The 13,827-nt window shown below is 36.0% G+C and overlaps 1 pseudogene; it reads left to right on the forward strand.

The window, feature by feature from the left end:
- The first annotated feature begins 224 nt into the window (after nt 1–224).
- Nucleotides 225–9,983, forward strand: LOC123725099 (putative uncharacterized protein DDB_G0286901; annotated as a pseudogene).
- The last annotated feature ends 3,844 nt before the right edge of the window (nt 9,984–13,827 follow it).

The following is a 13,827-nucleotide window of genomic DNA, read 5'->3' on the forward strand; positions in this document are numbered from 1 at the left end:
TTGCACACTCTTGGCATTCTCTCAACCAGCTTCATGAGGTAGTCACGTATTATTTCATTTTGACTTGTCTGTAAACAATTTTTTTCCGGGGGTGCTGCAACGCACTTATTACCCCTACTTCGTGCAGCTGTGACTGGTAGTGATTATTGAGGAATCAACATAGTACTGACTGGTTTGCCAGCCCACTTCCAGATAACAGATGATGCTGCTAGTAGGAAGCCTTCATGCTGGTAAATTTGGCACACAGTAACAACAGTGGCAACAATAACAGTAGCAACAGTAAAAATAGAAACTACAGTAAAAACAGTAGCAACAGTAACAACAGTGGCAACAATAACAGTAGCAACAGTAAAAATTGAAACAACAGTAAAAACAGTAGCAACAGTAACAACAGTAGCAACAATAAAAGTAGCAAAAGTAAAAAAAAGAAACAACAGTAATAACAGTAGCAACAGTAACAGTAGCAACAGTAAAAATAGAAACAACAGTAACAACAGTAGCAACAGCAGCAACAGTAACAACAATAACAACAGTAACAGTAGAAACAGAAGCAACAGTAACAACAGTGGCACCAGTAACAGTAGCAACAGTAGCAACAGTAACAACAGTAGCAACAGTAACATCAATAATAACAGTAGCAACAGTAACAACAGTAACAACAGTAATAACAATAACAACAGTAACAACAGTAATAACAGTAAAAACAGCAAAAACAGTAGCAACAGTAACATCAGTAACAGTAGCAACAGTAACAACAGTAACAACAGTAACAACAGTAGCAACAGTAACAAAAGTAACAACAGCAATAAACAGTAGTAACAAAAGTAACAACAGTAGCAACAGTAGCAATAGTAACAAAAGTGGCAACAGTAACATCAATAACAACAGTAACATCAGTAACAACAGTAACAACAGCAACAACAGTAACAACACTGGCAACAGTAACAACAGTAGCAACAGTAACAACAGTAACAACAGTAACAACAGTAACAACAGTGGCAACTGTAGCAACAGTAACAACAGTAGCAACAGTAACAACAGTAGCAACAGTAACAACAGTGGCAACAGTAACAACAGTAACAACAGTAACAACAGTGGCAACAGTAACAACAGTAACAACAGCAACAACAGTACCAACAGTAACAACAGTGGCAACAGTAACAACAGTAGCAACAGTGGCAACAGTAACAACAGTAGCAACAGTAACAACAGTAACAACAGTAGCAACAGCAACAACAGTAACAACAGTAGCAACAGTAACAACAGTGGCAACTGTAGCAACAGTAACAACAGTATCAACAGTAACAACAGTAGCAACAGTAACAACAGTAACAAAGGTAACAACAGTAAAAACAGTAGCAACAGTATCAACAGTGGCAACAATAACAGTAGCAACAGTAACAACAGTAACAACAGTAATAACAATAACAACAGTAACAACAGTAATAACAGTAACAACAGTAACAACAGTGGCACCAGTAACAGTAGCAACAGTAGCAACAGTAACAACAGTAACATCAATAATAACAGTAGCAACAGTAACAACAGTAACAACAGTAATAACAATAACAACAGTAACAACAGTAATAACAGTAACAACAGCAAAAACAGTAGCAACAGTAACATCAGTAACAGTAGCAACAGTAACAACAGTAACAACAGTAACAACAGTAGCAACAGTAACAACAGTAACAACAGCAATAAACAGTAGTAACAAAAGTAACAACAGTAGCAACAGTAGCAATAGTAACAAAAGTGGCAACAGTAACATCAATAACAACAGTAACATCAGTAACAACAGTAACAACAGCAACAACAGTAACAACACTGGCAACAGTAACAACAGTAGCAACAGTAACAACAGTAACAACAGTAACAACAGTAACAACAGTGGCAACTGTAGCAACAGTAACAACAGTAACAACAGTAGCAACAGTAACAACAGTAACAACAGTAACAACAGTGGCAACAGTAACAACAGTAACAACAGTAACAACAGTGGCAACAGTAACAACAATAACAACAGCAACAACAGTAACAACAGTAACAACAGTGGCAACAGTAACAACAGTAGCAACAGTGGCAACAGTAACAACAGTAGCAACAGTAACAACAGTAACAACAGTAGCAACAGTAACAACAGTAACAACAGTAACAACAGTGGCAACTGTAGCAACAGTAACAACAGTAGCAACAGTAACAACAGTAGCAACAGTAACAACAGTAACAACAGTAACAACAGTAAAAACAGTAGCAACAGTAACAACAGTGGCAACAATAACAGTAGCAACAGTAACAACAGTAACAACAGTAATAACAATAACAACAGTAACAACAGTAATAACAGTAACAACAGCAAAAACAGTAGCAACAGTAACATCAGTAACAGTAGCAACAGTAACAACAGTAACAACAGTAACAACAGTAGCAACAGTAACAACAGTAACAACAGCAATAAACAGTAGTAACAAAACTAACAACAGTAGCAACAGTAGCAATAGTAACAAAAGTGGGAACAGTAACATCAATAACAACAGTAACATCAGTAACAACAGTAACAACAGCAACAACAGTAATAACACTGGCAACAGTAACAACAGTAGCAACAGTAACAACAGTAACAACAGTAACAACAGTAACAACAGTGGCAACTGTACCAACAGTAACAACAGTAGCAACAGTAACAACAGTAGCAACAGTAACAACAGTAACAACAGTAACAACAGTGGCAACAGTAACAACAGTAACAACAGTAACAACAGTGGCAACAGTAACAACAGTAACAACAGCAACAACAGTAACAACAGTAACAACAGTGGCAACAATAACAACAGTAGCAACAGTGGCAACAGTAACAACAGTAGCAACGGTGGCAACAGTAACAACAGTAGCAACAGTAACAACAGTAACAACAGTAGCAACAGTAACAACAGTAACAACAGTAACAACAGTAACAACAGTGGCAACTGTAGCAACAGTAACAACAGTAACAACAGTAAAAACAGTAGCAACAGTAACAACAGTGGCAACAATAACAGTAGCAACAGTAACAACAGTAACAACAGTAATAACAATAACAACAGTAACAACAGTAATAACAGTAACAACAGCAAAAACAGTAGCAACAGTAACATCAGTAACAGTAGCAACAGTAACAACAGTAACAACAGTAACAACAGTAGCAACAGTAACAACAGTAACAACAGCAATAAACAGTAGTAACAAAAGTAACAACAGTAGCAACAGTAGCAATAGTAACAAAAGTGGCAAGAGTAACATCAATAACAACAGTAACATCAGTAACAACAGTAACAACAGCAACAACAGTAACAACAGTAGCAACAATAACAACAGTAACAACAGTAACAACAGTAACAACAGTGGCAACTGTAACAACAGTGGCAACAGTAACAACAGTAACAACAGTAACAACAGTAACAACAGTAACAACAGTAGCAACAGTAACAACAGTAACAACAGCAATAAACAGTAGTAACAAAAGTAACAACAGTAGCAACAGTAGCAATAGTAACAAAAGTGGCAACAGTAACATCAATAATAACAGTAGCAACAGTACCAACAGTAACAACAGTAATAACAATAACAACAGTAACAACAGTAATAACAGTAACAACAGCAAAAACAGTAGCAACAGTAACATCAGTAACAGTAGCAACAGTAACAACAGCAACAACAGTAAGAACAGTAGCAACAGTAACAACAGTAACAACAGCAATAAACAGTAGTAACAAAAGTAACAACAGTAGCAACAGTAGCAATAGTAACAAAAGTGGCAACAGTAACATCAATAACAACAGTAACATCAGTAACAACAGCAACAACAGTAACAACAGTGGCAACAGTAACAACAGTAGCAACAGTAACAACAGTAACAACAGTAACAACAGTGGCAACTGTAGCAACAGTAACAACAGTAGCAACAGTAACAACAGTAGCAACAGTAACAACAGTAACAACAGTAACAACAGTGGCAACAGTAACAACAGTAACAACAGCAACAACAGTAACAACAGTGGCAACAGTAACAACAGTAGCAACAGTGGCAGCAGTAACAACAGTAACAACAGTAAAAACAGTAGCAACAGTAACAACAGTGGCAACAATAACAGTAGCAACAGTAAAAATAGAAACTACAGTAAAAACAGTAGCAACAGTAACAACAGTGGCAACAATAACAGTAGCAACAGTAAAAATAGAAACAACAGTAAAAACAGTAGCAACAGTAACAACAGTAGCAACAATAACAGTAGCAAAAGTAAAAAAAGAAACAACAGTAATAACAGTAGCAACAGTAACAACAGTGGCAACAGTAACAGTAGCAATAGTAAAAATAGAAACAACAGTAACAACAGTAGCAACAGGAGCAACAGTAACAACAATAACAACATTAACAGTAGCAACAGTAGCAAGAGTAACAACAATGGCACCAGTAACAGTAGCAACACTAGCAACAGTAACAACAGTAGCAACAGTAACATCAATAATAACAGTAGCAACAGTAACAACAGTAACAACAGTAGCAACAGTAACAACAGTAACAACAGTAATAACAGTAACAACAGCAAAAACAGTAGCAACAGTAACATCAGTAACAGTAGCAACAGTAACAACAGTAACAACAGTAACAACAGTAGCAACAGTAACAACAGTAACAACAGCAATAAACAGTAGTAACAAAAGTAACAACAGTAGCAACAGTAGCAATAGTAACAAAAGTGGCAAGAGTAACATCAATAACAACAGTAACATCAGTAACAACAGTAACAACAGCAACAACAGTAACAACAGTAGCAACAATAACAACAGTAACAACAGTAACAACAGTAACAACAGTGGCAACTGTAACAACAGTGGCAACAGTAACAACAGTAACAACAGTAACAACAGTGGCAACAGTAACAACAGTAACAACAGCAACAACAGTAACAACAGTAACAACAGTAACAACAGTAACAACAGCAACAACAGTAACAACACTGGCAACAGTAACAACAGTAGCAACAGTAACAACAGTAACAACAGTAACAACAGTAACAACAGTGGCAACTGTAGCAACAGTCACAACAGTAGCAACAGTAACAACAGTAGCAACAGTAACAACAGTAACAACAGTAACAACAGTAAAAACAGTAGCAACAGTAACAACAGTGGCAACAATAACAGTAGCAACAGTAACAACAGTAACAACAGTAATAACAATAACAACAGTAACAACAGTAATAACAGTAACAACAGCAAAAACAGTAGCAACAGTAACATCAGTAACAGTAGCAACAGTAACAACAGTAACAACAGTAACAACAGTAGCAACAGTAACAACAGTAACAACAGCAATAAACAGTAGTAACAAAAGTAACAACAGTAGCAACAGTAGCAATAGTAACAAAAGTGGCAACAGTAACATCAATAACAACAGTAACATCAGTAACAACAGTAACAACAGCAACAACAGTAACAACACTGGCAACAGTAACAACAGTAGCAACAGTAACAACAGTAACAACAGTAACAACAGTAACAACAGTGGCAACTGTACCAGCAGTAACAACAGTAGCAACAGTAACAACAGTAGCAACAGTAACAACAGTAACAACAGTAACAACAGTGGCAACAGTAACAACAGTAACAACAGTAACAACAGTGGCAACAGTAACAACAGTAACAACAGCAACAACAGTAACAACAGTAACAACAGTGGCAACAGTAACAACAGTAGCAACAGTGGCAACAGTAACAACAGTAGCAACAGTGGCAACAGTAACAACAGTAGCAACAGTAACAACAGTAACAACAGTTGCAACAGTAACAACAGTAACAACAGTAACAACAGTAACAACAGTGGCAACTGTAGCAACAGTAACAACAGTAACAACAGTAAAAACATTAGCAACAGTAACAACAGTGGCAACAATAACAGTAGCAACAGTAACAACAGTAACAACAGTAATAACAATAACAACAGTAACAACAGTAATAACAGTAACAACAGCAAAAACAGTAGCAACAGTAACATCAGTAACAGTAGCAACAGTAACAACAGTAACAACAGCAATAAACAGTAGTAACAAAAGTAACAACAGTAGCAACAGTAGCAATAGTAACAAAAGTGGCAACAGTAACATCAATAATAACAGTAGCAACAGTACCAACAGTAACAACAGTAATAACAATAACAACAGTAACAACAGTAATAACAGTAACAACAGCAAAAACAGTAGCAACAGTAACATCAGTAACAGTAGCAACAGTAACAACAGCAACAACAGTAAGAACAGTAGCAACAGTAACAACAGTAACAACAGCAATAAACAGTAGTAACAAAAGTAACAACAGTAGCAACAGTAGCAATAGTAAGAAAAGTGGCAACAGTAACATCAATAACAACAGTAACATCAGTAACAACAGCAACAACAGTAACAACAGTGGCAACAGTAACAACAGTAGCAACAGTAACAACAGTAACAACAGTAACAACAGTGGCAACTGTAGCAACAGTAACAACAGTAGCAACAGTAACAACAGTAGCAACAGTAACAACAGTAACAACAGTAACAACAGTGGCAACAGTAACAACAGTAACAACAGCAACAACAGTAACAACAGTGGCAACAGTAACAACAGTAGCAACAGTGGCAGCAGTAACAACAGTAGCAACAGTAACAACAGTAACAACAGTAGCAACAGTAACAACAGTAACAACAGTAAAAACAGTAGCAACAGTAACAACAGTGGCAACAATAACAGTAGCAACAGTAAAAATAGAAACTACAGTAAAAACAGTAGCAACAGTAACAACAGTGGCAACAATAACAGTAGCAACAGTAAAAATAGAAACAACAGTAAAAACAGTAGCAACAGTAACAACAGTAGCAACAATAACAGTAGCAAAAGTAAAAAAGAAACAACAGTAATAACAGTAGCAACAGTAACAACAGTGGCAACAGTAACAGTAGCAACAGTAAAAATAGAAACAACAGTAACAACAGTAGCAACAGGAGCAACAGTAACAACAATAACAACATTAACAGTAGCAACAGTAGCAAGAGTAACAACAATGGTACCAGTAACAGTAGCAACACTAGCAACAGTAACAACAGTAGCAACAGTAACATCAATAATAACAGTAGCAACAGTAACAACAGTAACAACAGTAGCAACAGTAACAACAGTAACAACAGTAATAACAGTAACAACAGCAAAAACAGTAGCAACAGTAACATCAGTAACAGTAGCAACAGTAACAACAGTAACAACAGTAACAACAGTAGCAACAGTAACAACAGTAACAACAGCAATAAACAGTAGTAACAAAAGTAACAACAGTAGCAACAGTAGCAATAGTAACAAAAGTGGCAAGAGTAACATCAATAACAACAGTAACATCAGTAACAACAGTAACAACAGCAACAACAGTAACAACAGTAGCAACAGTAACAACAGTAACAACAGTAACAACAGTAACAACAGTGGCAACTGTAGCAACAGTAACAACAGTAGCAAAAGTAACAACAGTAGCATCAGTAACAACAGTAACAACAGTAACAACAGTGGCAACAGTAACAACAGTATCAACAGTAACAACAGTGGCAACAGTAACAACAGTAACAACAGTAACAACAGCAACAACAGTAACAACAGTAACAACAGTGGCAACAGTAACAACAGTAGCAACAGTGGCAACAGTAACAACAGTAGCAACAGTAACAACAGCAAAAACAGTAGCAACAGTAACATCAGTAAGAGTAGCAACAGTAACAACAGTAACAACAGTAACAACAGTAGCAACAGTAACAACAGTAACAACAGCAATAAACAGTAGTAACAAAAGTAACAACAGTAGCAACAGTAGCAATAGTAACAAAAGTGGCAAGAGTAACATCAATAACAACAGTAACATCAGTAACAACAGTAACAACAGCAACAACAGTAACAACAGTAGCAACAGTAACAACAGTAACAACAGTAACAACAGTAACAACAGTGGCAACTGTAGCAACAGTAACAACAGTAGCAACAGTAACAACAGTAGCAACAGTAACAACAGTAGCAACAGTAACAACAGTAGCAACAGTAACAACAGTAGCAACAATAACAGTAGCAAAAGTAAAAAAAAGAAACAACAGTAATAACAGTAGCAACAGTAACAACAGTGGCAACAGTAACAGTAGCAACAGTAAAAATAGAAACAACAGTAACAACAGTAGCAACAGGAGCAACAGTAACAACAATAACAACATTAACAGTAGCAACAGTACCAAGAGTAACAACAGTGGCACCAGTAACAGTAGCAACAGTAGCAACAGTAACAACAGTAGCAACAGTAACATCAATAATAACAGTAGCAACAGTAACAACAGTAACAACAGTAATAACAATAACAACAGTAACAACAGTAATAACAGTAACAACAGCAAAAACAGTAGCAACAGTAACATCAGTAAGAGTAGCAACAGTAACAACAGTAACAACAGTAACAACAGTAGCAACAGTAACAACAGTAACAACAGCAATAAACAGTAGTAACAAAAGTAACAACAGTAGCAACAGTAGCAATAGTAACAAAAGTGGCAAGAGTAACATCAATAACAACAGTAACATCAGTAACAACAGTAACAACAGCAACAACAGTAACAATAGTAGCAACAGTAACAACAGTAACAACAGTAACAACAGTAACAACAGTGGCAACTGTAACAACAGTAGCAACAGTAACAACAGTAACAACAGTAGCAACAGTAACAACAGTAACAACAGTAACAACAGTGGCAACTGTAGCAACAGTAACAACAGTAGCAACGGTAACAACAGTAGCAACAGTAACAACAGTAACAACAGTAACAACAGTAAAAACAGTAGCAACAGTAACAACAGTGGCAACAATAACAGTAGCAACAGTAAAAATAGAAACTACAGTAAAAACAGTAGCAACAGTAACAACAGTGGCAACAATAACAGTAGCAACAGTAAAAATAGAAACAACAGTAAAAACAGTAGCAACAGTAACAACAGTAGCAACAATAACAGTAGCAAAAGTAAAAAAAGAAACAACAGTAATAACAGTAGCAACAGTAACAACAGTGGCAACAGTAACAGTAGCAACAGTAAAAATAGAAACAACAGTAACAACAGTAGCAACAGGAGCAACAGTAACAACAATAACAACATTAACAGTAGCAACAGTAGCAAGAGTAACAACAATGGTACCAGTAACAGTAGCAACACTAGCAACAGTAACAACAGTAGCAACAGTAACATCAATAATAACAGTAGCAACAGTAACAACAGTAACAACAGTAGCAACAGTAACAACAGTAACAACAGTAATAACAGTAACAACAGCAAAAACAGTAGCAACAGTAACATCAGTAACAGTAGCAACAGTAACAACAGTAACAACAGTAACAACAGTAGCAACAGTAACAACAGTAACAACAGCAATAAACAGTAGTAACAAAAGTAACAACAGTAGCAACAGTAGCAATAGTAACAAAAGTGGCAAGAGTAACATCAATAACAACAGTAACATCAGTAACAACAGTAACAACAGCAACAACAGCAACAACAGTAGCAACAGTAACAACAGTAACAACAGTAACAACAGTAACAACAGTGGCAACTGTAGCAACAGTAACAACAGTAGCAAAAGTAACAACAGTAGCATCAGTAACAACAGTAACAACAGTAACAACAGTGGCAACAGTAACAACAGTATCAACAGTAACAACAGTGGCAACAGTAACAACAGTAACAACAGTAACAACAGCAACAACAGTAACAACAGTAACAACAGTGGCAACAGTAACAACAGTAGCAACAGTGGCAACAGTAACAACAGTAGCAACAGTAACAACAGCAAAAACAGTAGCAACAGTAACATCAGTAAGAGTAGCAACAGTAACAACAGTAACAACAGTAACAACAGTAGCAACAGTAACAACAGTAACAACAGCAATAAACAGTAGTAACAAAAGTAACAACAGTAGCAACAGTAGCAATAGTAACAAAAGTGGCAAGAGTAACATCAATAACAACAGTAACATCAGTAACAACAGTAACAACAGCAACAACAGTAACAACAGTAGCAACAGTAACAACAGTAACAACAGTAACAACAGTAACAACAGTGGCAACTGTAGCAACAGTAACAACAGTAGCAACAGTAACAACAGTAGCAACAGTAACAACAGTAGCAACAGTAACAACAGTAGCAACAGTAACAACAGTAGCAACAATAACAGTAGCAAAAGTAAAAAAAGAAACAACAGTAATAACAGTAGCAACAGTAACAACAGTGGTAACAGTAACAACAGTAGCAACAATAACAGTAGCAAAAGTAAAAAAAGAAACAACAGTAATAACAGTAGCAACAGTAACAACAGTGGCAACAGTAACAGTAGCAACAGTAAAAATAGAAACAACAGTAACAACAGTAGCAACAGGAGCAACAGTAACAACAATAACAACATTAACAGTAGCAACAGTACCAAGAGTAACAACAGTGGCACCAGTAACAGTAGCAACAGTAGCAACAGTAACAACAGTAGCAACAGTAACATCAATAATAACAGTAGCAACAGTAACAACAGTAACAACAGTAATAACAATAACAACAGTAACAACAGTAATAACAGTAACAACAGCAAAAACAGTAGCAACAGTAACATCAGTAAGAGTAGCAACAGTAACAACAGTAACAACAGTAACAACAGTAGCAACAGTAACAACAGTAACAACAGCAATAAACAGTAGTAACAAAAGTAACAACAGTAGCAACAGTAGCAATAGTAACAAAAGTGGCAAGAGTAACATCAATAACAACAGTAACATCAGTAACAACAGTAACAACAGCAACAACAGTAACAACAGTAGCAACAGTAACAACAGTAACAACAGTAACAACAGTAACAACAGTGGCAACTGTAGCAACAGTAACAACAGTAGCAAAAGTAACAACAGTAGCATCAGTAACAACAGTAACAACAGTAACAACAGTGGCAACAGTAACAACAGTAACAACAGTGGCAACAGTAACAACAGTAACAACAGTAACAACAGCAACAACAGTAACAACAGAACAACAGTGGCAACAGTAACAACAGTAGCAACAGTGGCAACAGTAACAACAGTAGCAACAGTAACAACAGTAACAACAGTAGCAACAGTAACAACAGTAACAACAGTAACAACAGTAACAACAGTGGCAACTGTAGCAACAGTAACAACAGTAGCAACAGTAACAACAGTAGCAACAGTAACAACAGTGACAACAGTAACAACAGTAACAACAGTAACAACAGTGGCAACAATAACAGTAGCAACAGTAAAAATAGAAACTACAGTAAAAACAGTAGCAACAGTAACAACAGTGGCAACAATAACAGTAGCAACAGTAAAAATAGAAACAACAGTAAAAACAGTAGCAACAGTAACAACAGTAGCAACAATAACAGTAGCAACAGTAAAAATAGAAACAACAGTAATAACAGTAGCAACAGTAACAACAGTAGCAACAATAACAGTAGCAACAGTAAAAATAGAAACAACAGTAACAACAGTAGCAACAGTAGCAACAGTAACAACAATAACAACATTAACAGTAGCAACAGTAGCAACAGTAACAACAGTGGCACCAGTAACAGTAGCAACAGTAGCAACAGTAACAACAGTAGCAACAGTAACATCAATAATAACAGTAGCAACAGTAACAACAGTAACAACAGTAATAACAATAACAACAGTAACAACAATAATAACAGTAACAACAGCAAAAACAGTAGCAACAGTACCATCAGTAACAGTAGCAACAGTAACAACAGTAACAACAGTAACAACCGTAGCAACAGTAACAACAGTAACAACAGCAATAAACAGTAGTAACAAAAGTAACAACAGTAGCAACAGTAGCAATAGTAACAAAAGTGGCAACAGTAACATCAATAACAACAGTAACATCAGTAACAACAGTAACAACAGTAACAACAGTGGCAACAGTAACAACAGTAGCAACAGTAACAACAGTAACAACAGTAACAACAGTAACAACAGTAACAACAGTGGCAACTGTAGCAACAGTAACAACAGTAGCAACAGTAACAACAGTAGCAACAGTAACAACAGTAACAACAGTGGCAACAGTAACAACAGTAACAACAGTAACAACAGTGGCAACAGTAACAACAGTAACAACAGTAACAACAGTGGCAACAGTAACAACAGTAACAACAGTAACAACAGCAACAACAGTAACAACAGTAACAACAGTGGCAACAGTAACAACAGTGGCAACAGTAACAACAGTAGCAACAGTGGCAACAGTAACAACAGTAGCAACAGTAACAACAGTAACAACAGTAACAACAGCAACAACAGTAACAACAGTAACAACAGTGGCAACAGTAACAACAGTAGCAACAGTGGCAACAGTAACAACAGTAGCAACAGTAACAACAGTAACAACAGAAACAACAGTAACAGTAACAACAGTGACAACAGTGACAACAGCAAAAACATTAAAAACAGTAACAACAGTAACAACAGTAACAACAGTAACAACAGTAAAAACAGTAACAACAGTAAAAACAGTAACAACAGTAACAACAGTAACAACAGTAACAGTAACAACAGTGACAACAGTAACAACAGTGACAACAGTAACAGTAACAACAGTAACAACAGTAACAGTAACAACAGTAACAACAATAACAACAGTAAAAACATTAAAAACATTAACAGTAACAACAGTAAAAACATTAAAAACATTAACAGTAACATCAGTAAAAACATTAAAAACAGTAACAACAGTAGCAACAAAAACAACAGTAACAACAGTACAAACAGAAAAAACATTAAAAACAGTAACAACAGTAACAAGGGGTAACAACAGTAACAACAGTAAAAATATTAAAAACAGTAACAACAGTAACAACAGTAACAGTAACAACAGTAACAGTAACAACAGTAGCAACAGTAGCAACAGTAACAACAGTAACAACAGTAACAACAGTAGCAACAGTAAAAACATTAAAAACATTAACAGAAACAACAGTAAAAACATTAAAAACAGAAACAACAGTAACAGTAACAACAGTGACAACAGTGACAACAGTAAAAACATTAAAAACAGTAACAACATTAACAACAGTAACAACAGTAACAACAGTAAAAACAGTAACAACAGTAACAACAGTAAAAACAGTAACAACAGTAAAAACAGTAACAACAGTAACAACAGTAACAACAGTAACAGTAACAACAGTGACAACGGTAACAACAGTGACAACAGTAACAGTAACAACAGTAACAACAGTAACAGTAACAACAGTAACAACAATAACAACAGTAAAAACATTAATAACATTAACAGTAACAACAGTAAAACATTAAAAACAGTAACAACAGTAACAGTAACAACAGTAACAACAGTGGCAACAGTAAAAACATTAAAAACATTAACAGTAACAATTTTTTTCCGGGGGTGCTGCAGCACCCTTATCAACCCTACTTCGTGCAGCTGTGACCGGTAGTGATTATTGAGGAAGCAATATAGTACTGACTGGTTTGCCAGCCCACTACACTTCCAGTTAATATGACTGGTAGTGATTATTGAGGTAGCAACATAGTACTGACTGGTTTGCCAACCCACTACACTTCCAGTTAAAATGACTGGTAGTGACTATTGTGGAAGCAACATAGTACTGACTGGTTTGCCAGCCCACTACACTTCCAGTTAATATGACTGGTAGTGATTATTGAGGTAGCAACATAGTACTTACTGGTTTGCCAACCCACTACACTTCCAGTTAAAAT

The sequence above is a fragment of the Salmo salar genome, chromosome ssa11 (genome assembly GCF_905237065.1).
Source record: "Salmo salar chromosome ssa11, Ssal_v3.1, whole genome shotgun sequence".
Classification (NCBI taxonomy): domain Eukaryota; kingdom Metazoa; phylum Chordata; class Actinopteri; order Salmoniformes; family Salmonidae; genus Salmo; species Salmo salar.